This window comes from Parambassis ranga, unplaced genomic scaffold (assembly GCF_900634625.1).
Source record: "Parambassis ranga unplaced genomic scaffold, fParRan2.1 scaffold_32_arrow_ctg1, whole genome shotgun sequence".
In the NCBI taxonomy this organism is placed as follows: domain Eukaryota; kingdom Metazoa; phylum Chordata; class Actinopteri; family Ambassidae; genus Parambassis; species Parambassis ranga.
The window spans coordinates 1,275,850-1,299,019 of NW_021144802.1; the positions used below are offsets into that span (position 1 = coordinate 1,275,850).

Consider the following 23,170-nt stretch of genomic DNA (forward strand, 5'->3'; position numbering starts at 1 on the left):
AGTGCTTAGCCATGTTGTATGTGACTGAGTTTGTGCTGCTGACGATAGGTCTGAGGGGGACTCCTTGTGAATCTTGGGGAGTCCATACAGGCATGGATTGGCTTCCCCAGGAAGCATACAATGCAGTGATTCCATCCATTCCCAGGAAGTTTGCACATACTCACAGCAAGAACAAAGGGCTGTCAACCAGTCCCCCTCCGACAGTTTCATAGTTGTTAGCCAGTCGTTAGACACACCTGCCAGATCATCACAGGTAGTTATGGAAACATTTAGTGCTATTGTTTTTAAGTTTGACCATGGTACCCCAATGGTACAGCAAATCACTCATTAAGGAATATGACATGCAGTTTTTATTTAGTAAACAATGTTTAGCTTTTAATCTTAGTGAAACTGAGGGGAAATCGCTGCATATCAATTTACGATTAATGAATTCCTCGATAATTTGCATCCCTATTCTGACCTGGAAGATTGAGAAGATAGGACCAGTTGTATTTTGGAATATTTCAATGCTTTTTTGTGGAATACTTGATGCGGCCCAGCCTCACCCAGCCTCGACCCCCATCGCCCCCCCGGGTAAGTTGAGTTTGAGACCCCTGCTGTAGATCTTTGTTTAAAAAATGTAGTAGTGCATGCTGTTGTTTACTGAAACTTGGCTAACGGTGCTAACACTGGACTCTAACGTTGCGCTAAATGGATTTCAGTTGGCGAGGACAGACAGGACAGTGGAGAGCGGTCAGAGGAAAGGAGGGGGGCTGGTATTGTTTGTTAATGATAGATGGTGTAATCCTGGACACATCACTGTCAAAGAACAGATCTGCAGTAAGGACATTGAGCTGTTAGCCGTTAGCATGAGTGCTGATTGATTAAGGATCTACTGTAGTGCTGTGTGAGTCATCAGAGGACACTTCTGTCTTCATTTGAAGCTGGTAGGTACAAACTGCACCACTGCTAGCAGGAGCTCCTTTGTTCTACACCTGGACATCAGCTCACTCATTTTAACAACTGACAGACTCCATTTCTGGAAAGACAGACCATCTGGACAAGACAGGTCTCTGGTTCTCTTCCAGTCAGGTCTACTCACAGAGGAGGTTCCATGGTGTAATGGTTAGCACTCTGGACTCTGAATCCAGCGATCTGAGTTCAAATCTCAGTGGAACCTTTTGTTTGAACAGTTATCCTGGTGTCCTTTCTACACAGTTAAGTCTATGGAGAAGTCCACAGTCTGTTCACTGGTCCAGCTGTAGTCATTAATGGACTGAAGGCCATGAAGGAGGCTGTGGTGCTGAATCCTGCTGCTTGTGCTGGATGATCCAGTTATAACATGGAATCCTCTGCTGTCCATGCTGGTATGTCCTGCTAGTACTCATTATTCAGGAAACAAGAACAAGTATTAGGGAGTGCTCTCAAGTGCTCTCTAAGCAAAATAAAATAGCTTTGTTTCTATGGTGACCCCACAGGCTGCAACAAAACACCACTACAGGTGCTGGTCATATAATTAGAATATCATCAGAAGGTTGATTTATTTCAGTAATTCCATTCAAAAAGTGAAAGCTGTATAATGCAAACATTCATTCCACACAGACTGAAATATTTCAAGTGTTTATTTCTTTTAATTTTGATGGTTATAACGGACAACCAATGAAAACCCACATTCAGTATCTCAGCTGGATGGATGAGGATGGATGGATAACGTAGTGGACTCCCACCCAGCAGATCAAGTCCCAGAGGTTACAGCATCATTTATTAGCTGAGTTTCCCCTCAGGGAAGCTGCTGTTTACAGAGAGAAGCAAGAAAACAACAGTCAGCATCATCTTCCATAAAACACAATAACATGTGAGACAGATAGTTTATGATCTGTGCTCCCCCTGCTGGTTAGGACATATGATGACATTTTAAATGTACCAGTCAAAAGTCACTCAGTGGTTTGTCTTTGTTGGGGTAACAATTCACTGTCCTAACTGGAACAACACTGTCCACACACAAGTTTATGTATCCAGTGATGCACTCTGTGATCTCATCAATGTCCTGGCTGTGGGGTTCACAGAGTGCCTGCCAGTCAGTCACTTCAAAGCAGTCCTGAAGTGTTGAAGCCTCCTCATTCCAAAATCAATCCCTCCTCCACATAAAGTCAAAAGTCATTAAATGAGAGGTTCCAGCAGAAACGTCCAAACATCTGAAGAGAAGCTGAGAAGCCTGAGATACAGGGGCTGCAAGCTGTGCTTCAACTGTTCCTGTTTAGACAATAAGAACAGATCATCATCTTCATCACCCTCATCACCTCTCACCAACCTCCCTTCATCTGCTTGGAGCCGCAGCCAGTCGGTGCCAGATCGTTCATATGGTGGCATATTAGTCATTCATTTATTGCCACATGTTTTCATTGAATGTTACATGTATTGATTTAATTTCTGCTTTGTGGGTCAAATAAAGGTTTCCTCCATTTTAATTCATATTGATTCAGTTCACGCTGTGTTTATGTCTCCTTGTAGCTGACAGCAGCAACAACAGGGCTCAGTCTGTTTAACCACTGGATGTAGTGAAGTTTGTAGTTATCCAGAGAAGGACTGTGTACTTTATGATTTGTATCTTAAAAGGAGATTTGCATATTAGGGATGAAATAAATACAGCGTGAAATATAAATAAATAAATTGCAAATTTCCCTTTCGGGGCTCCATAAATGTTAATCCTAAAAAAGGAACATCCAGTGTGGACATACACAGTGAACATAAACTGCTATAATAACAACTTTAAAAACAATCAGACTAATTCCACTGTGATCCTTAGTAGCATTATCCGTAATAAGATTGTCAGTGAAGAAAACAAATATAAACACACACACACTCTTCTCCCAGCTCTTATAAAGACGTCCGTCATGGAAGCAGAGTCCTACCGGAGCTCCAGAGAGACACAAACAGCAGCAGCACTCTGTGACCCATGTCCACTCTGTGTGTCCTCCAAACAGTCTTCCTCAGGTCTTTATCAGGACAGCAGTCAGGTCCAGCCCTCTGGGGGGGTTCTGCTCTCAAAGGTGATCTGGAATGACAGCTGACAGCAGAGAGAGGAAAGCTTTAAATGTACTGCTACAACCTGATTGGCTGCATGAGCAGCGAGGCAGCGCCTGATTGGTGGAGGAGCTGACTAGAGCGCGTGTCAGTGCATCAGTCATGTGACTTATCAGCTCTGCTCTTTCTGCCTTTTCCTCTGAATCTTTTCATCTCATCAGTGTTCCGCCCTCATACGTCCTGCATCAACATGAAGCTGCTGTTTATTCATGCATTTCTAACGCACAGAACAGCCACCTGCTGGTGATCAGCCTCTCAAGTATGCCTTAAGGGCTTCCCAAACAGTCAAAACAGAAACATCTGGTGTCATATTAATATCTAAATATAAGGAAATTTGATCTGAAAGAAAACGCACAAATTCTTCATCCGATAATAAGAGAGAGTTAAACCTCCAGTTTCGAGTGGGAGTCCTGGTGTCAGTGATATTCAATTTGAGTAGAAGAGGGGCATGATCAGAAACTACTATAGGTTGATATTCACATGAAAGAATATCTGAAGAAAAAATAGTCAATTCTACTGTACGTTTGATGAGCATGGGAGAAAAAAGAATATTTCCTGTGCTGTGGATGAAAAAAACGCCAGATGTCTGAGATACCATAGTTTGAAAGAAATGTCTCTAGACAAGAGGCAGATTTTGATAACCAGGCCTAACCGATGACCGATCCATCCCTGGGTCCAGACACAGATTCAAATCTCCCCCCATAATGAGCAGGTGTGAATTTAAACACGGGATCAATTTAATGATGCGGGAGAAAAACTGTGGGTCATCAAAATGTGGAGCATATATATATATTAGCTAAAATAACTTTGAGATTAAAGAGTTTGCCAGTCACAATAACATAACAGCCATTTGAGTCGGCTAGTGTTGTAGAAGGCGTGAAAGAAACATCCTTATGTATCAATATTGCAACACCCCGAGCTTTCCCTTGAAAGTTTGAGTGAAATAGCTGACCCGCCCACCCACATTTAAGACGAGCATTATCCAAACTCCTGAGATGTGTTTCTTGGATAAAAGCAATTCCTGCACCCAAATGTTTCAGATGAGTAAGAGCCTATTTCCTCTTAACAGGATGGTTAAAACCATAAAAAAATAAGTCTGTCAAATATAAAGTTCTAGGACAGAAATAGTAAGCCCAAATTAAATCTGTCTTCAGCCCTGAAGGTCAGCAATGACGAGCCTCTGACCTGCCAGGAGCAGATCTTGTCAGGATCTTCAAGGGTGTTGATGAGATTGTCCCAATCAGTGTGTGGAACACTCATCTGTTGGAAACAGTGAAGCCACTCATCGACCATGGCTGACCTGTACTCACTGAAATAAAATACAAAGAAATGCTGCTGTGGCCATCACAAATATATTCAATTATGCAGGCACATGGACAGAGACAAAGGCATACATTGAAATATGCACATATACTGTAGAGAAACATATTAAATATGCCACACTAAGGTACAACAAACTTACAGTAAAGGGTCCCAGGTATACTATGTATCCAGCAGATAGAAGCATATCACCTGCTACATTATTGGCCATGTTATCTACATGTTGGACTGTTTCCTCCCAACGCACTTTTTTATCTGCCAGACTACCTATAAGCTGCAGATCATCATGATGGAAAAATTCAATAATTGTATGACTTGTATAAAGTTATTGTGTAGAGTATTTAGAGTAGATATTTGTACCCTGACTGCTATTAGGTACCAGGATGAGATGCCAGGGAGGTCCTAAGGGCACGTGGAGGCCACACACTACTGAGCCTCATTTTGACATTGACAATTTCCACTCAAGTTGGATCAGCCTGTGATGTGATTTTTTTCACTTTTATTTTGTGCATGGTTCCAAATCCAGACCTCCATAGATGAATAATTTTGATTTACATTGATCATTCTTATGTTATTTTGTTGTCAACATATTCTACTTGAATGAAGATTTTCACCTGGAATATTTCATTCATTAAGATCTAGGAGGTGTTATTTTAGTGTTCCCTTTATGTTTTTGAGCAGTACTAACCTTGTTAACATTTTACACATACATTACATTTAACTGGTTTACGTTTATAGAATGTACTTCACTGTAAACAGCGTACCACTATGTGTATACAGTATCTGTGTAGTTTCATTTTTTTCTGCTACTGTGTGTAGTGTTCCTGAATCCTTATCAAATTTCATCGCTCTTTCTGACCTTGTCGAGGCGCGCCTCACACAGTTGATACTTGCTGTCAAGCTCTTTCTTCTTAGCCAAACTGTCCTGGTACTTGGCCTGTAAATCAGCAATAGCCCCCTCCAAATCTGCCAGCTTTTTTCTGTCATCATCCAGAATGCGCTGGGTTTCTGCTAATTCCTTCTGAGCCTTCTGGAGTGCTTGCTGGAAGAAAATGTACATTTCAATGATTAAATAAAGAATACTGAGGTACGGCTGGGTAAATGGGATGATGGCTCAAGTGTGTATTGTAGGTTTTTTACCTGTTTATGTTTCAGATGAATAAGAGCCTTTTTCCTCTTAACAGGATGGTTCAGACCCTTAACATTCCAGGTAACAGTATTTAAGGGGCTTACCATAATAACTGAATCAATAATAAAAATGAGAGAAACTCAGTGATCAACATGCAACATTATATTAAACCAATCAAATGATCCTGGCTGGAGGAATAGAAAAAAAATATACATACAAAGCTCGGCTCTTTAGCAGAAACAGTGAGATACAGAACCGCCCTCCCAAACCCCAGGTGAAACTAGCTGCCAAAATATACAGCACACCTCCCTTATCTAACTGTAACACTTCCATATTGTTACCTACCTAAATACCCACTCCCTTCCCGCTGAACAAATACGGGTACAAAATAACCCACCACACAGGTAAACCACCACTGCGGAGTTACAGTGAAGATTTGGACGTAAACCTTCGCCATCACGTAATAAACATTATTAAAAAAAGAAAGAAAGAGACTAACGCGCTAAGCATAAACAGTCCAGATACTCCCTGAAGCTGTAGCGGTTACATGAGATTACGCTTGACGTTCAGAGAGAGTCTTTAAAGTCTTTAATAAACTTTTCAGCCTCTGCCACGGAGTTCAATGCCACCCGAGTACCATCAGGTTTGACAATACGGAGCCGCGCAGGAAACAGCAGTGAAGGCTTGAGTCCCATCTTGTACAAAGTAGCCATTATGGACCTGTATTCCCTTCTTTGAGTAACCACTTCTGGGCTGTAGTCTTCATAGATCCTAAACGGGTTAGACTGGTACTTCAGCTCGCCCCTTTACTTGCCTCCCACACCACCACTTCTTTGTTTTGGTACCGATGAAAGCAAATGATGACAGGCCGAGCTCGGGGGCCGGGTTTGGGGGCAAGGCTACGGTGTGCACGGTCCAGTTCCGGTGCAGAAGGGAAAATGTCCTTTCCAAAAACCTCCTGTAATAGCTGGCAAAAAAGGCCGTAGGTTGTGGACCTCAATCCCCTCAGGCAGACCAACGAGACGGACATTCCTCCTATTCCTCCCCTCAAGCTGGGTTAGTTTAGCCTTCAATTTGTCATTTTCAGCCTTTAGCCCCTCACAACAGTTTTCAACCTTTTCCAAACGTAGCTGGAACAGGTCGGCATTTTCTGAAAATGAAACCAGGCGCTGGCCATGACCAGCACCCATGATGAGCTTCCCTGTGTTCGGCTAGCGATGCTACCAAGTCAGCTTTGCTAATGGCGGCCTCAGGCTCGGCCCTTTCACTCGATTTAGAAGGTTTAGGTGGCATGGCGAAACGATGAAACGACCCACTGCTGCTGAGTCAGGAGGTATACTTATGTATACATATATAAAAACAGATGGTCTGACGAGAAGAAAAGTAAGCCGGTGGGTTATAAAGGTAGTCAAAAATGTCCGCCAAACCGGAAGCCCCCTCAAAATCATATCTTTGGTCATGTTAACCTAGATTTGATTTCTGACTTTAGTAGGCCAATTCCATGTTTTAGACAAGGTCAATGCTAATTGATAAAGCAATTCTGTAACAAAACAACTTTCCAGCTCAATCAAATGATAAAATGAACTTACCTCTGAATCGCTGGGCCTCTTCCTCTGTCACATTTAATCCACGTTCCTGAAGCTTTTGAAGGAGCTCCTCTGTAGAGAGCTCCAACTCGAATTTGAGCGCGAACTGGTGATTAAGACCTCTCGTTGGTGCGTGTGCATATGCTGCTGCATAAGGAACGCGCTTGTGTGAGCCGTCACATGGTCATTGGTCACATCATTGTGATTCAACCCTCTAATATTATTTCAAGGATACATTTTTGAAATTGGGCTTTTTACTGTAAAATGTTAATAGGTTCTGTAGCTGGGTTCAGCTTAAATATTAGTAATGTGTGATACCACTGATTTTCTTTATTTTATTTTTGTGTGACTAAATTTTGTCCAACCACATCAGCTACATTTTGGAAATTAGGATTAATATTGGAAATTTGGGATTAAAAATAAGAGTGTGAACAAACTAAATTTCCCAGTTCTGGTGCACAAACCATACAGTCCCCCAACTGTCACTGACAGCTTCACCTTGTCATTGTACCCCTGTTTGTGGAAAAAATGGTACAGATGTCGACCATTGATCATTTTGGATCTTAAATGTACCATTTTGACACAAAAAGGGTACATTTAAGTACCATGGGGATCAGCTTGGAACCTGTGAGGGTAAATCATCGGCAGTTGTACCTTAGGGAACAAAAATGGACCTCAGTTGTACCCGTTTTTCTGACAGTGTACAGGCAGACCAGAAACCCTCTCACCAAGGAAATCAAGGTGGCAAAAAGGGTTAGGAAAAAGGGAATACTCAGAGGAGTTGAAAAACAGCTTTTCTGCTAACGACCATGCATCAGTGTGGAGATCACAAACCACAGGAGACGACCTCCCCCACTGCCGACGACCTCAAGACTTTGTACTGCAGGTTTGAGAGGGACCACTTCACACCCCTAACCTGTACCACAATGACCCCACTCGGCAGCACCCCATCAGGGACCACCATCCCATCACAACCACCAACACAATGAACCCACTCTGCAGCATCTCCATCATAATGACCACCAGAACGACTCCACTCAGCAGCAGCAACCCCAACAGCCATCAGTGCCTCCTCAGTGGTTTCTATGGTAACCAAACAGAATCCCATTTAAAAGGTTACAATTCCACCACTGTTGACCAATGAAAATACAAAACCATAATTCATTCACTGAAGTGAGAACAGGAAGGCCTTTCTGTGATCTGAATTTGATCTGAATCACAGTGAAATGATGATCCTGGAAACTAAAGAAACAGCCAAAATAAAGTGTCCAGAGAAAGTCCAACATAATAATCCAAAATACAGGCTGCTATGTCAAAAACATTCTCACATGATATAGTTATATAAATGCATCAGCAAAACACTGCAAAAAGATCAGCAAGAACAAAGAACAGAGGGCCAAAAGGAACAAACTCAGCAGAGGCTGCAGGAGGACTTCTCTGGCCTCCAGAGCTCAGCTCTGGTCCTCTGGTTCCAGCCTTGGTCCTCCACTCACTGTGATCCTTTGTTGTACCAGGTGTAAGATTAAGATTAAGATTAAGAAACCTTTATTAGTCCCACAATGGGGAAATTGCATTTTTGCAACGGCATACAGACAGCAAGGGATAAGTTAAGAGAAAGATATATACATTAAAAAATAGACTACCAATAAAAAGATATATACATTATAAACAGTTTACATATTAACAGTTATTGCACAGGTGAGTGGAGGTAGAAGTGGTTTATAAACTGTACATAGTGCAACTAAATAAATAACAGTAAAATAAAAGCACACTGTGGTGTGTGAGTATTGCACCTATCAGAAGTGGTTATTATACAGTCTGACAGCAGCAGGAAGGAAAGACCTTTTGTATCTCTCCTTCACACACCGAGGGTGGAGCAGTCTGCCACTGAAGCTGCTCTGCAGGGCTGACAGGGTGTCCTGCAGGGGGTGGGACTCATTGTCTAGCATGGATGTCAGTTTTGCCAGGACCCTCCTGTGTAGTTTTGGTGGCTACACATGTGTTCAGAAACTGTTCTGTTGTAGCAGCTGAGCTTTACTCCAATCCACCGTCACCACAAACACTTCCCCCTCTCTGTTCTTCTTCTTCCTCTGCCTCTTCTTCTTCTTCTGTGGTGTTTTCTGGCAGCTGACATCCACACAGTGACATTTCTGCCTCCTCCTGTCTTCAGTCAGACTGTTTCTCTCACAGTCTGTAGAGAGAAGCTGACATTGTTGCACTGATTAACCTCAACCACACACACCTGTGTGAGCCGCACCATCATTCTAACAGTTCCATTGTTACACTGAGTGACAGCAAAGCAGTGAGCCCCCTGCTGGTGATCAGCTGCATGTACCAGAAGCAGACAGAGATTTCTGATATGATGTTAAAGGTGTCACAGAGGAGGATCCGACTGTCTGACCTCTGATTCTTCTGTCAGCATCAGACACATCACAGTTTGATCAGTTTTCAGATCACACACAGCAGCATCAGTAACACTGAGCAGACATTACACACTCCATCAAACACACACACACACTGCTCACTTATAACAGGGATAATAAGTAAAGTTCTTTACAATAAATTCACATTCATGTTATTATCACTTCACACATAGCACAGTATATATGGCAGAGAGTTAAAGGTGGAATATGTAGTCAGAGTTAATACCAAATATTGACACTAGGTGGCAGCACTTCAGCCTCCATCCACTGCTGCACTACCAGCACCACTCTCAGTGCTTTTTGTTTCCATTGACTGTACAACATGATTCAATCCATGTTATTTATATGACAAACTATGTGTAGTGTTTCTATGTGTGTAGCTGACATGTTGCTCAGCTTCCATTGGACACATATACTAGATGGAAGCTGCAGCAGGATTGGCTGATGACTGATCACAGGTGTGAACAATCAGCCGGTGACGAGTGGAGCAGGAGCAGCTGCCCATGCTGCAGAGACACAAACAGCAGCAGCACTCTGTGACCCATGTCCACTCTGTGTGTCCTCCAGACAGTCTGGAAACGAGAGGAGACAGAACATTATCATACATGTTGCATAAGTAAAGTCACATGACATGCACGACTGTAAATAAAGGAAGCCACATATTTTCAGACTCTTAGAACACAGAGCCCAAGAAATAATATAATCTAAAGCTCACAAGACACAAGACGAACAGAACAGAACAGAACAGAACAAATACTTTATTTATCCCAAACTGGGAAATGTTTTCTATTGCAGCAGCAATGTACAGGGTCAGTATCATCCTATCTGGTGGTAAAAGTCTTTCTCCCCGTCGGGGAATCGAACCCCGGTCTTCCGCGTGACAGGCGGAGATACTATCCACTATACTAACAAGGAATGCTGACAACCACCATCTGTCATAGCAGCAGCCACCTGGTGCGGTCATGTGTCAGCTGGGGTGTGACGGAGTGGCTACGTCAGTAACTGTGGGCAGACTGCAGGTGTGTGTGCACCCCATTGAGAGTAAAAACTATGGACAGAGCTTCCGTGACGTCACGTTTGTTTCTGAAGAGCCGTTCTGAGGCTCGGTGGGAGGTTCCAGGACGTTGATGACCGCCGCCATGTTGGTAGCGTCACGTCCACCAAAACTCCAAATATGGACAAAGAGGGGGAGCACGAGCGGGGTTTAGGGGGGCGGGCGATCGTGGAAGCAGGAAACTCACACTGTGATACGCCTGTCACTCAACGCCCATAATTATGCGTAATTTTAACGAGTGAGTTGTAAAAAAATTCACCCCCCCTACAATTGACACTAGAAGAGAACCTATCATCTGAGACCAGAGTGGTTTTTTGTACTAGGCTGTAAACATGTTTTTTTCTGCTGTGAAGTCGGACATTTAAACATGGGAGTCTATGGGAAATGACTCGCTTTTGGAGCCAGCCCCCAGTGGTTGCGGCATGAATTACAAGTTTTGACACTTCTGCATGGGCACACACACACACAGACACACACAGGTCCCAGCTGAGAGCAGCCGGACCTTCCTGTCCTCCTGTCCATCGCTGTCCAAGGTGCTGAACCGACACCACCAGACCACAGGGTCCTCCACTGCTTCTCAGTTCTCCGCTTCATTCAGTCAAACCTCCGCTGCTGATCCTTGTACCGCAGACGTAGAGGCACTCTTTTCCTGTTTTAATTCTAAATGCCTGTCCATCTTAGACTCTGTGGCTCCGGTGAAAACTAGGCATCCAAAACCTAGTCTGTGAGCCGTGGCTGAATGACGTCACATGCGCAGCCAGGCGTGAAAGTAGAAGAGCAGAGAGAAAGTGGAAAAAGGACATGTTACAGGTGTCTTTTCAAATTTTAAAGGACAGCTGGCGCAACTATCAGAAAACTGTACAAAAAGAAAGAACTAAATATTTCTCCATTATTGCTTTCATCTGTGACACTCCCCGTGTTCTGTTTAAAACCATCAACAATGTTATCAATGCTCCCAAAACAGCCTGCTTGGAAGCTTCAGATGATGAGACATTTTTGCACTTTTTTTATTAGCAAGGTTGCGAGCACCAGAGCCCTCATACTTTATCTAACCCATCAAACCCGATCACTCCCCCTGCTGTATTAGACCAATTTGAGCCTGTTGGTCTGCATCTGCTAAAGAAAACTGTTGGTCATATGAAGCCCTCTGGTTCCCCTAAGGATCTTCTTCCACCCCGTCTCTTTAAAAAGGTTTTTCCAACAGTATCCCTCCAGATGTGCTCAATATTATAAACAGCAGTCTGAGAAATGGTACGGCCCCTGATGGTTTTAAGCATGCTGTGGTGCAGCCTTTAATCAAGAAGCCTGGTCTTGACATTGCAGCTTGTACAGAATGCTGCTGCACGGCTTTTAACTGGGACTAAGAAACGAGAGCACATTACTCTGATTTTAAGTCATTGCACTGGCTCCTGATTCGTTTTCGTATTGATTTTAAAATTCTCTTATTTGTTTTTAAATCCCTTCATGGTCTTGCCTCTCAGTACATGTCTGACATGCTCCAGCTCTACTGCCCTGCTCGCTGTCTCAGGTCAACTGACCAGTTTCTCTTGTTCACAAATTCACAAATTTACATGCCCTTAAAACGAAAGGATCCTCATTCTGTTCAACAACTCTTAGACTGTGTTGAGGAAATTAAATCCTGACTGTCAGCAAATCTGCTACATTTTAAATGACACTAAGACAGAGGTCACACTGTTTGGGCCTAGTGATGCCTCTGCTGCTGTTGTAGATTTGGGTGTCCTGAAAAGTCCACAGTGACAAATCTTGGTGTAAAATTGGAGTCCAATCTGAAACTTGATGCTCAGATCAGTGCAGCTGTCAAAGCGAGCTTTTTTCAACTGAGACAACTGGCCAAAGCCAAACTGTTCCTTTCTCGGCATCACTTTGAGATTTTAATTCATGCTTTTATTACGAATCGGTTAGATTATTGCAATGCACTTTATTTTGGGCTCAGCCAGGCTTCACTTGGATGACTGCAGCTTGTACAGAATGCTGCTGCACGGCTTTTAACTGGGACTAAGAAACGAGAGCACATTACTCTGATTTTAAGTCATTGCACTGGCTCCTGATTCGTTTTCGTATTGATTTTAAAATTCTCTTATTTGTTTTTAAATCCCTTCATGGTCTCGCCCCTCAGTACATGTCTGACATGCTCCAGCTCTACTGCCCTGCTCGCTGTCTCAGGTCAGCTGACCAGTTTCTCTTGGTCGTCCCAAAAACGCAGTGAAAACTCAGGGGGGACCGTTCCTTCTCTGTCGCAGGTCCTAAACTGTGGAACGAACTGCCTCTGCACCTTAGACAGATGGATTCTTTTATGTGTTTTAAGTCATCACTTAAAACACATCTTTTTACTCTGGCTTTTAACTCTGAGTTGTTGACTTTTATTTGTTTTATTGTTCTTACTCCTGACTGGTGTTTTTATTGTATTGTTTTATATTCCTGTGCTTTATCAAATTTATATTTATTTTATTTCATTTTATTTTATTTTATTAGTCATTTATTCTACACTTGATAGGCTGTGCACAGCACTTTGGCTGACCTTGTTGTTTTTAAAAGTGCTCTATGAATAAAGATGGATTGGATTGAAGACTGAATAAGCTGTAGCATTCCAGAATAGACTGTATTTCAGAATAATAGGCAGAATTCCAGAATAACATTCAGTATTAGTAGATTAGTTGATCAGTAGTGGAGTAGAAAGTACAGATAACAGCTGCAAAGGTGAAGTGACATTTTTAAAAGCTATGATTGCTATTTGCAAAAGTCTGTTTATATACATGTTTAAGTAATAGTAACTGATCCTGTATTTTGTGCTTGTCCTATTGCAGACTCATTCAATAAGGCCAAACATTTGGAAGGAAAATACATCAAAACTGGAGGTGCAGTGACTGGCTCTCTCGCTCTCTCGCTCTCTCTCTGACATTTGGTTTACGCAGGTAGGAAAACTCAATGTCCATTCTTAAACCTGACATCAAAATGATTTTATTTTGTCCATGTTCAGGCAGACAACCAGACAAACCTTTTCGCTGCTGTCTCTCCTGTGCTGGTAAAAAAACATTTGCCCACCCAGGTGCATTCTGGTCTACCTGTGTCTAGTGCTTCCCTAAATAACCTTGGTGCCCCCTAGTGACGCTAAATAACAACAATACTATAAACTATACCTCTCAAGGTTCCATTTTGGGCAGAATAATGCCCTGACATTTGGACAACAACCACATTAAAAGCACCTGTACACACATCCCGTGGATCAGGCTGGAAACGGCCAGGATGCAGTGATGTCACGTTCATTTGGGATCTCCTAGTGGCAGCAGTGGTGACACCCATGTGACACATTTACAGGAAATTACTTTTAAGTGTGTCTCTTTGTGTCTGATTAAAATCTGTGTCTCTGGCCCTCCCTGTTATGTTTGTGATTAAAGAGGAGCCAAATGCAGCATAGTGCTAATCCAACAAAAGGAGAGCTTTATTTTAAAAGGTCAAAAACACCAAGTCAGGACTCGACTACATAAGAGGCTGGGAGCAAAACCTCAGAATGAATTCCAAAGGAAAAACCCAAAGTACAAAATGAAACCAAGGAAAAACACTAACCAAACCAAAATAAATCCAAAGAGAGGAACAGGAGGACGAACTGACAGGGAGGACATGACGGCAGGCAAACACAAGACACAGGTACAAAGAACAATGATCCAAAGAGGACAAAGCTGAGCACAGGACTTAAGAAGAGGAGGGAAACCGAGATACAGGTGGAAAAAATTAGGGAGGAGCAGGTAATCACAGAGGCGGGAAACAGAAGGAAGGTAAGGAAGAGACACATACAAAAGAGGTCAGGGCAGGAAGGATAATAATACAATCAGGAAATAAGAATAACAAAAGGCAGGCAAGAAAAACCACAAACAGAGAACAGAAGTGACATCCACAACAGTCCCAGGTTAAAAGCTCTGATGAAGCACTAATATTGTCCCAAACACAGCAGAACTTCATGGAATTTAATGGCATTTATTTGTCAAGGACAGCAGATTGTCTCTTATCACTATTATGCAATTTCCCCATTGTGGGACTAATAAAGGTTTCTTAATCTTAATAACCACTGATATAAAAAATATGTTGATGCTGTACATAAAGGCCTCCAATGAAAAATATGATGGTATGTGAAGCAGCTTTGAAGGAGTCAGATTCTCTTAAATTAAGCCCTTTTTGTCAGCACAACAATGTCATTGTCATCTTTTTCTAACCTGATAGCAAACAGTTGTTTATTTACACAGCCAGCTGTTTTGGAACATCATTCATTTGGAGCTGTGTCTCTGTCCACCTGGTGAACGTAAGCCCAATATTCACTCTCCTTTGGCTCTATGTTTTTTTTTTGGTTTCTACATCTGCCTCTCTAGCTGCCAAATGCTCCATATGTTCACCCGGCAGTTGCCAATGCTGTCTGTCAGCTCCTGCTGTTTGCTGCTGAGTAGGTAAAGGAGGGAGTTTAGAGCCAAGTCTCTGAAAGCAGCCGCCTCCTGTGGTTCAACATAACACGGTGAAATCAGCAAGAGTAAATCAAAACTGTAAAGTCGTGCACTGTTATTTTAAAAAATGTCTTCAATAGCTGCTTGATGTGAGCGACCATTAGGTAAAAAATAAACTTAGCCTGTCAAACTTTGAAAATTGTTTCATGATGTTCAATCAGATAACTGATCCGCACATAAATAGTAGTGTTTTAATGGTACACTCCTATATAAACAGAACAAAACAGATGATATACATTTACAGCCAGGTACTGTGACAGTATTGTTACATCACTTTATACATTTATTCATTCATTCATTCATTCATTCATTCATATTATTACAAGATTTACAGAAATCATGAATCACGAGGGATGGTGTAGTCAGCCATGTTGGGAAGACCAGAAAGCACACAGCAGCTCAGACCGCTCCGGCCGACGTCCATGTCACAGGCCTGAGACCACTCATTCGTCTCACTGTCATAGTACTCAACATTAGAGGTGGTGTTGAAGCCATTGAAGCCCCCGACAACAAAGAGCCGGTCCTCAACTACTTCGATGCCAAAGTTGTGGCGGGGGGTCATCATGGAGGACACGTTGCGCCAGGTGTTGGTTTGAGGGTTGTAGACCTCAGCGGTCTGCAGATAGCCTGTTACATTGAGGCCACCAACCTTTGGAGTCAAAGATGAAGGAAGATGCATCACTTATCAATTCAATTGTCACATAAAAAACTAGCTGCTTTAAAGCGCTGATGAAAGCTGGTCACACATTTCTTTCATGCACTTACTGCATAAACATGGTTGTTGTATGCAATGACTCCTAGTCCACTGCGCCGGCTGCTCATGGGAGAGATCAGGGTCCACTGGTTGGTCTCTGGGTTGTAGCACTCTGCTGTTTGCAGGAACTCATTCCCATCATATCCACCACATATGTAGATCTGAATACAAAAAGGGGGGGTGGGGGTGGACAATAAGAAATTGTCTTTTTTGTTGGCTCAAACTGGCAGCAGTGTTTTGTAAACAGATCTTTCTGTTCTCTGGTATGTTCCATTGTGTTCCACCCACCCTGCCGTTGAGTGCTGTGCAGCTGGCGTTGCTCCTCTGCTCATGCATGGGTGCAGTTTGAAGCCACTGGTTGGTTTCTGGCTGGTAGAACTCAGCACTGCTGAGATGTGTGTGCCCATCATAGCCTCCCATGGCGTAGATGCACCCGTTCAACACAGTCACGCTCACATCACCGCGGCGATAGTGCATCAGTGCCACCTCTTGCCATGTCTGTGTGCTCAGGTCAAACCTGCGCACACTATTGGTGGCTTTGAACACCTGGTCAAAGCCACCAACACAGTAGACATACCCACCGAGGTAGGCTGCACCATGACAGGCGCGAGGAGGCTCAGAAAGGTTTGTTATGTTCATCCAGTGATTTGCACGGACGTCAAATGCCTCGATTACATTACATACAGGTAGATCCATGATGCTGTTCCAGCCTCCAATGGCCAATAGGATGGCAGAAGGCAGACGAGGCCGCCCGAGGATTTGGTCTTTGCATTCGATGACCTCAGAGGCCATGGCCTGGCACCTCAAGTTGTCCGTCACCAGCTTATTGGACAGCACATGACTCTGTATGTACTCTGTAGGGATCATGCTCAGCCTGACCTACAACAATAACAGTCTGTGTCAGAATAAATAAAAATACATAAACAACCATGGTTCCTAATAAAGAACATCACAATAAATACAACAAGTAAAACAATAAAATAATGGTCAGTTATTTGAAATGCTATTAGCAACCTGAACAAAGGAGGTCTTCATTCTCTTTGTTCTACATCGTGGCAGTCAGTCAGATGGACTGAGCCCTCTTTGAAGTCTTATCTTTAATATATTTTTTTAATTCCTCTCATTACTCTCCTCCTTTCATCTGTCATCTGTCATCATTATCAGCTTATTGATTGTCTGAGTTGCATTAACCTGCACACAAAGCTTATGCAAACAGCCAGCATTACATGTATATGCTCCTTATTAGTTTATGTACTTGTACTAATAATAATAAATGATTATGAATGCTTGTGCCAGCGCCCAGCTTTAACAGGAGGTTTAGTAACTTTTGGTTGGTTGTCTTATATTTTCATTTCTTGCTCTTTCATGGGTAGGTTGTAGGGGTGGGACGGTTAAGAAAAAAATTCCAAACCTTTCGGTACATGTGTTTCGGTTCGGGGCGCGTGTTCTGTTTGGTTCTGGACATGCGCATCAAGTAATGCAGGGAGGTGTTTTTACTAGGGATGTCCCGATCAAGTTTTTTGGCCCTCGAGTCCAAGTCTGAGTCATTTGATTTTGAGTATCTGATCCTCAATGCACTCACAGCCGGGCAGTCTCTCTGTAGCTTCACGCAGCAGGTTCAGCTGCAGGCAGAGCAGAGAGACCCACAGCACTCTGGGTCTGACCGTGTGCAAAGCTGGGAAGGTCCCATGCTCACAGAGCGGGATGTAAATAGCATATTTCAATAGCAAAAATAAAATAAACACGGACATCAGTAACTTTAGCTTAACCTAGCGTAGTCATAGAGTTCAGTCTATCCTACTAGCATGTAATGAGCAATGGTGCATGCGTCTATGAGGGGCCGTACAAGACATAATGCAGTCTGACACTCTCACACACACATATTCTCACTCTCACACACATATATTCTCACTCTCACACACATATATTCTCACTCTCACTCACATATATTCTTCTCTCACATGCATATATTCTTCTCTCACATGCATATATTCTTCTCTCACATGCATATATTCTTCTCTCACTCACATATATTCTCATCTCACATACATATATGTTCTCACTCTCACTCACATATATTCTTCTCTCATGCACATATATTCTTCTCTCACGCACATATATTCTTCTCTCATGCTCTCATGCACATATATTCTTCTCTCACTCACATATATTCTTCTCTCACACACATTTATTCTTCTCTCACACATATATTCTTCTCTCACACACATATAGTCTTCTCTCAAAACAGGAAGTCCCTCCCTAAGCAGGAAGTCATTCACAAACCAGGAAGTATAAAAAACAGTATGCTTAGGGTGTCCTTTCATGCTATCAGCAGAAACTCAAAATGATGCTAGTCAAAATCATCCTGTTTTGTTTCCAAGTGGACTTTTTTATTATTGGAGTAAGTAGCAATGAAAATGACATTATATATTTTGTTAATAATGTCTTAGAATGTATTGAACAAATACAAATTGCATCTACAGAGCCTTTTGTTCAGGAAAGACTGCACAGGGATCTCCATGATCACACTCAGACCTTATCTGGATTTTTGTCCATATCAAGATTTGTTGAAGATGTAAGAAACAGAGAAGTAGTCAATACATTACAATTCTTGCATAGATGTCTTCATTTTTTGCTGACTACTTATGAAACCAGACAAAGAACCAGGTTGGAGAACAGCTATGAATTATTGCCACCATCTATCAGGACTGGATATCAAGGCAGACCTCAATACAGTATTTCGGCTGAGCAAATCTCCCATTTAATGTCCCTTGGAATGAACTGGCAAAACATTGCAACATGCGTAGGGGTAAGCAGCCGGACTCTCTACAGACATAGACAGCTGCTTGGCATTCCACCAATGTCATATACAACGCTGTCAAATGAAAACCTGAACAGAGTAGTTGGTGAAATTCTTCAGCATACCACAAATGCAGGTGAACGATATGTGCATGGGAGCTTGAGGTCACGTGGGATACATATTCAAAGGTGGCGGGTCCGCCAAAGTCTGCAGGAAATTGACCCCATTGGAGGTCCTTCAGAAGGCGACATGCAATACGTCGACGGATTTACAGTGTTTCATCTCCCAATCAATTATGGTGAGCAAATTCATAAAAGAATAAATTTGAATTAACATAACATGTATTCACTATTTTAAAGCTGCAGCTAATTATCATGTAGTAGTAGTTGTAGTATAATGTAGTGTTTGGCATTGTATTACAAGTATTCATAGTTTACACCGATTTCAACTTCTCTTGTAGGCACATAGATGGCAACCACAAACTTGTCAGATGGAGGATGGTGTTGCAATATTTACTTACTTTTAACCTCAGTAAATTCAGTTTGGTCCAATACTGTCTGAAACTACACAACAAACTACAGCTAGAGAGATATGATGGCACCTAATTATGGAAACCAAAGAACAGAAGAATGTAAAGTACAAACTTAACCGGTACTAACATTTTGAAGTGCAGGCCTGTCCACTTTAAACTATGCCAAAGCCATGGGTGTTACCCAATGCAAAGTCCATATTTTCCTGAAAGTCATCATAGGAAGTGTGCAGTGGCAACTTCAAACAGTTGATGCAGGTATTTGCAATGGGAAGTTTAGAGGGGTTTCCTCCATCATGCTCTTGGTGAAGAAATTCAATTGAAGGCTGCGGAGAGAAGCCAATTGGTGAAACAGCACTGGCTCCAGTGGCAAAGGCAAGAATTGTCTCCAGCTTCTGTGTTCCTTCTTGATCTGGACAAAAAAGTATTACATCAGAAAATACAACAAAACAATGACAATATGGTGAATTATTACCAAGTGAAAAAACAGCTCTAGCAGCACTTAAGTCACCTAACCTTCTGCATCTGCAAGGTAGTCTCTCCAAAAAGGAACGACCATTTCTTCAGCTTGCCTTCTATTGCTGCCAACAGGAGATAGACGTATGGTAAAAAGGCTGTCAATGAGGTCAGCTGTGAGGGTTGTGGGAGACCAACATAGAAGGGGCCGAAAGCTCTCCGGGTGGGTTTGAATTTTGTCCAGCACCCCAAGGCTTCCCAGTCCATCCCGAAATCTGTAAAATATAATCACTAGTAACTGCATTGTCAAGTTTCCCAGCAAAAACAGCAGTTGTCAACTAGCTTCCTCATTCTTCTCTCCCTCACTCCTCAAAGAAGGTCAGCAACAAAACCTCCCTAAATTGCAGTCATACAGTTAAAGGTTAATTAGAAAGGGTTTCACAAAAAAAGATAAAAATGTACCTCTCAAAAGGACCACGGACTCTGTGTATCACTTGAAACATTAGGATGTCTTCTGCAAGCAGATATTTGTCTTCCAAACTCCGCAACTGTCTCAAGCAGCCCGCATTGGCCAAATACTCCTCAAGTGGTGCTGTTGTTGCTAGGAGGTCTTCAAAAGTTTCACACTCCATGACCTTTCAAGACACACATGCATACAAAAAATTGTTGTATAAAATAGGCACACATATTATACAGCACAACATAAACTAAAAGTGAGATACCCTTTTAATTTTTTCATGCAGGTCACTATCAGCAACATCTTCCAAAACTGGTTTAGCCATTTCCGGGCCCTCAACAATTCAAGAGAAGAGAGTTGGGGAAATAAAAAGTGCAGGAGGACCGCCGTGAACAAGGCTTACAGCAATGGCCCTGCCTGCAACTAAGTACCTGTCCTCCCTCATGGCTAGAGAAAAGAAATTACACATAAGTAATAGTGTATTCAAGCATTCAATGACAAAAACCTATTTCATAGTACCAAAATGTAAGCACAAATTGTGGTTATTATGTGAATCTCATCAATGATATGCTACAATCTATACATACCGTTACTGTCAAAAGCCAAGTTCATTTTCCCTTCTTCTCCCTCAAACATTTGAGACTTGGACAAAGCATCCATTAGAAGTCTTAGAAATTCTCTCCTTGGTCCACCTAAGTCCACAGCCTCTTCTGCTACTCCCATGTCATGAGAAAATCTGACAGAAATGGTGTGACATGGATTGTATGTCCCTCGTTTAAAACCTCTAATAGCTCCATCCAGCACTGATGACCGGTTAATGTTAAACTTGCATTTCTTCTGATGGTTAATTTGAGTTGCAAGGTCTTGCAAAATATCTCTCACTGGCACAGAACATCCTGTGGTCCTTCTGAAATAAACAAGAATAAATACATAGAGTTTGTTATTTGAGGTGCTTGCAGTCTTTTTAATACAGTGTGATAGTATCACTCAGCTGCCTCTGCACACAATAGGTTCAAATAATACAAGAGGGGGTACATTTTAATGGGGACCTGACACAGTAAGATAAACAGTCAATAATGGAGTATATATTTTTCAATGAATAAATTAAATTCATACAAATTAAAAATCTATTTTGTAATCATATATTCATAGCTCATTTAGATTCAATTCAGAATTCTGACTTTAAATTCTGACAATTTAGACAATTTCTTTCCCCAAAATCCTTAATCTAAACTCAGATTTCTGATTTTTGAGATTTATCCTGCTCCTGCAAAGTCTGAGGGAGAAATCCAATAAATATGCTGTTTAAAGTTCAACAAATGTCTCCTCTGACTGGATGCAGAAAAGAGGAGATAACTGATTTGTGGATTCCTGGCGTTGAAGAAAGGATTGATACACGAGGGAATTATGATGATAAGAGGCAGCACCATGGAGGTGGTCACGCTGCAGAGGGCTTCTCTCTTCAGCGTCATGGTAAAGATGATATGAAATATGATTGATGACCGCTGGAGCAACAACAGTGAGAGGTAGAGTCCTATGGTGCATCTGGCTCGGTGGTTGCTGGACTTCAACATTGTGTTCACGCTGAGTGCAGCCCGATACACACACACATAGCAGTAGCAGATGGCCAGCATGCAAAGACACATTATTACAGACAGGGGTCCAAACAGCAGCAGGTCCTCCTTTGTGGTGAGTGGGAGGTGCTCTTTAAGGCAGATGGCCTCACACACGAGACCACTGGTTGGCTGCTGGGAGTCAAACTTCATCTGGCTGAGCACCAACCCGGCATAAGCGCTCATGGTCCCACTCAGCAGCCAAGTCACACTGCATGTAAGATGTTGTGAGTGTTGACCAATCTGAGGTAGTGAATGCCATGGCAGATAAAAATGTATGTAATCACAGTCATTTACTTTTTGTAGGACCGTGTAAGGGCCAGTGTAACAAGCCTGCAGAACTGACCCTGGATACATGCTTGTACATAAAGTCTGCACTATATGCTTGAAAGGGAGTGGAAGGAAGTAGAACTGATCTGACTCCACCCGTCTCCATCATTCATAGAACATAACCTGTAGCTGCTTCCTGTCATACTGTAAGCACATACATAACAACAGCACAGGATGAATCTATGCATAGAAACATAGAATCACACAATATACTATATATTGATATATACTATATACTATAATCATCCATAATTTAATATAACTGATTATTAGTATTAACCCTTTGACTCCACATACAGACACACAGGCTCTTCCTGGTGCTTCTCACCATCAGGACTTTAAAGTTGCCATAACCTCTCAGACTGTTAGACTTCTCTCTCACAGTGTTAATTTTGGCAGCAATTTCTGATTTAGTTTTTATTTTAGTCTTGTGACTAAAATGTCATTTGATTTTAGTCACGTTTTAGTCATCAACATTTTTGAACTTTTAGTCTAGTTTTAGTCGACTAAATCTGCCGTGGATTTAGTCGACTAAAATTCTATGATATATATTTTTTCATGAAATAATTAAGGTTTGAAGTGCAATAAAAACAGGCACAGCTTTAACGTTATTTGAAACAAACACCTCTTTATTTAATTGCTATGACCTTTTCACCAAAGACCCAGTGAACAGTGAGCTGCTCTCCCTGAATACACTGTTCAGTCATGACCTTCTTCATGAATCCTCCATAACTACAGCAAAAGCAGCGGTGTCTTCATTTATAGATTTTGTCACGTGTATCTTTAAGACGAAGTTAAGACGACTCGTCTGCAAACGTCGCTTCAGGTTTGTTGTGTTTTTACGGCTGATAGTCGCTCCGCACGGTTTGCTAACCGTCTTGTTTGTCTTGACATCAAACGTGTCTGTGTGTCTGTTCTTCTCCTGTGTTGTGTTACCATGCATGAGTACACTTCCAGCATCGCGGGGTAACGTCCTTACGCAGAGAGATCACTTCTGATTGGCTCTCTGCCGCCGTCTCCTGATTCGTCCCTCCCTTCCACAAACAAAATCTGCTCTGATTGGATCTCGTCTCCATCAATAATTTCGTCTCGTTTTTATTCGTTGACGAAAGTGTCAATACATTTCGTCTTCGTTTTTGGCACCG

General features: G+C 42.2%; 1 long non-coding RNA gene and 1 other non-coding gene across 3 annotated transcripts; one reads left to right on the top strand and one right to left on the bottom strand.

The window, feature by feature from the left end:
• The first annotated feature begins 1,087 nt into the window (after positions 1–1,087).
• Positions 1,088–1,159, top strand: trnaq-cug (transfer RNA glutamine (anticodon CUG)). Its single transcript has one exon. It is a non-coding gene; the product is annotated as a tRNA-Gln (tRNA).
• Positions 1,160–19,520: 18,361 nt separating this feature from the next.
• Positions 19,521–20,981, bottom strand: LOC114430992 (uncharacterized). 2 transcript variants are annotated; one of them, XR_003670034.1, is made up of 4 exons: positions 20,670–20,981; positions 20,088–20,260; positions 19,686–19,900; positions 19,521–19,581 (listed from the first exon to the last, which is right to left on the bottom strand). It is a non-coding gene; the product is annotated as an uncharacterized LOC114430992 (long non-coding RNA). The 2 variants fall into 2 exon arrangements; XR_003670033.1 differs by lacking the exon at positions 20,670–20,981 and adding an exon at positions 20,348–20,412.
• Positions 20,982–23,170: the final 2,189 nt, after the last annotated feature.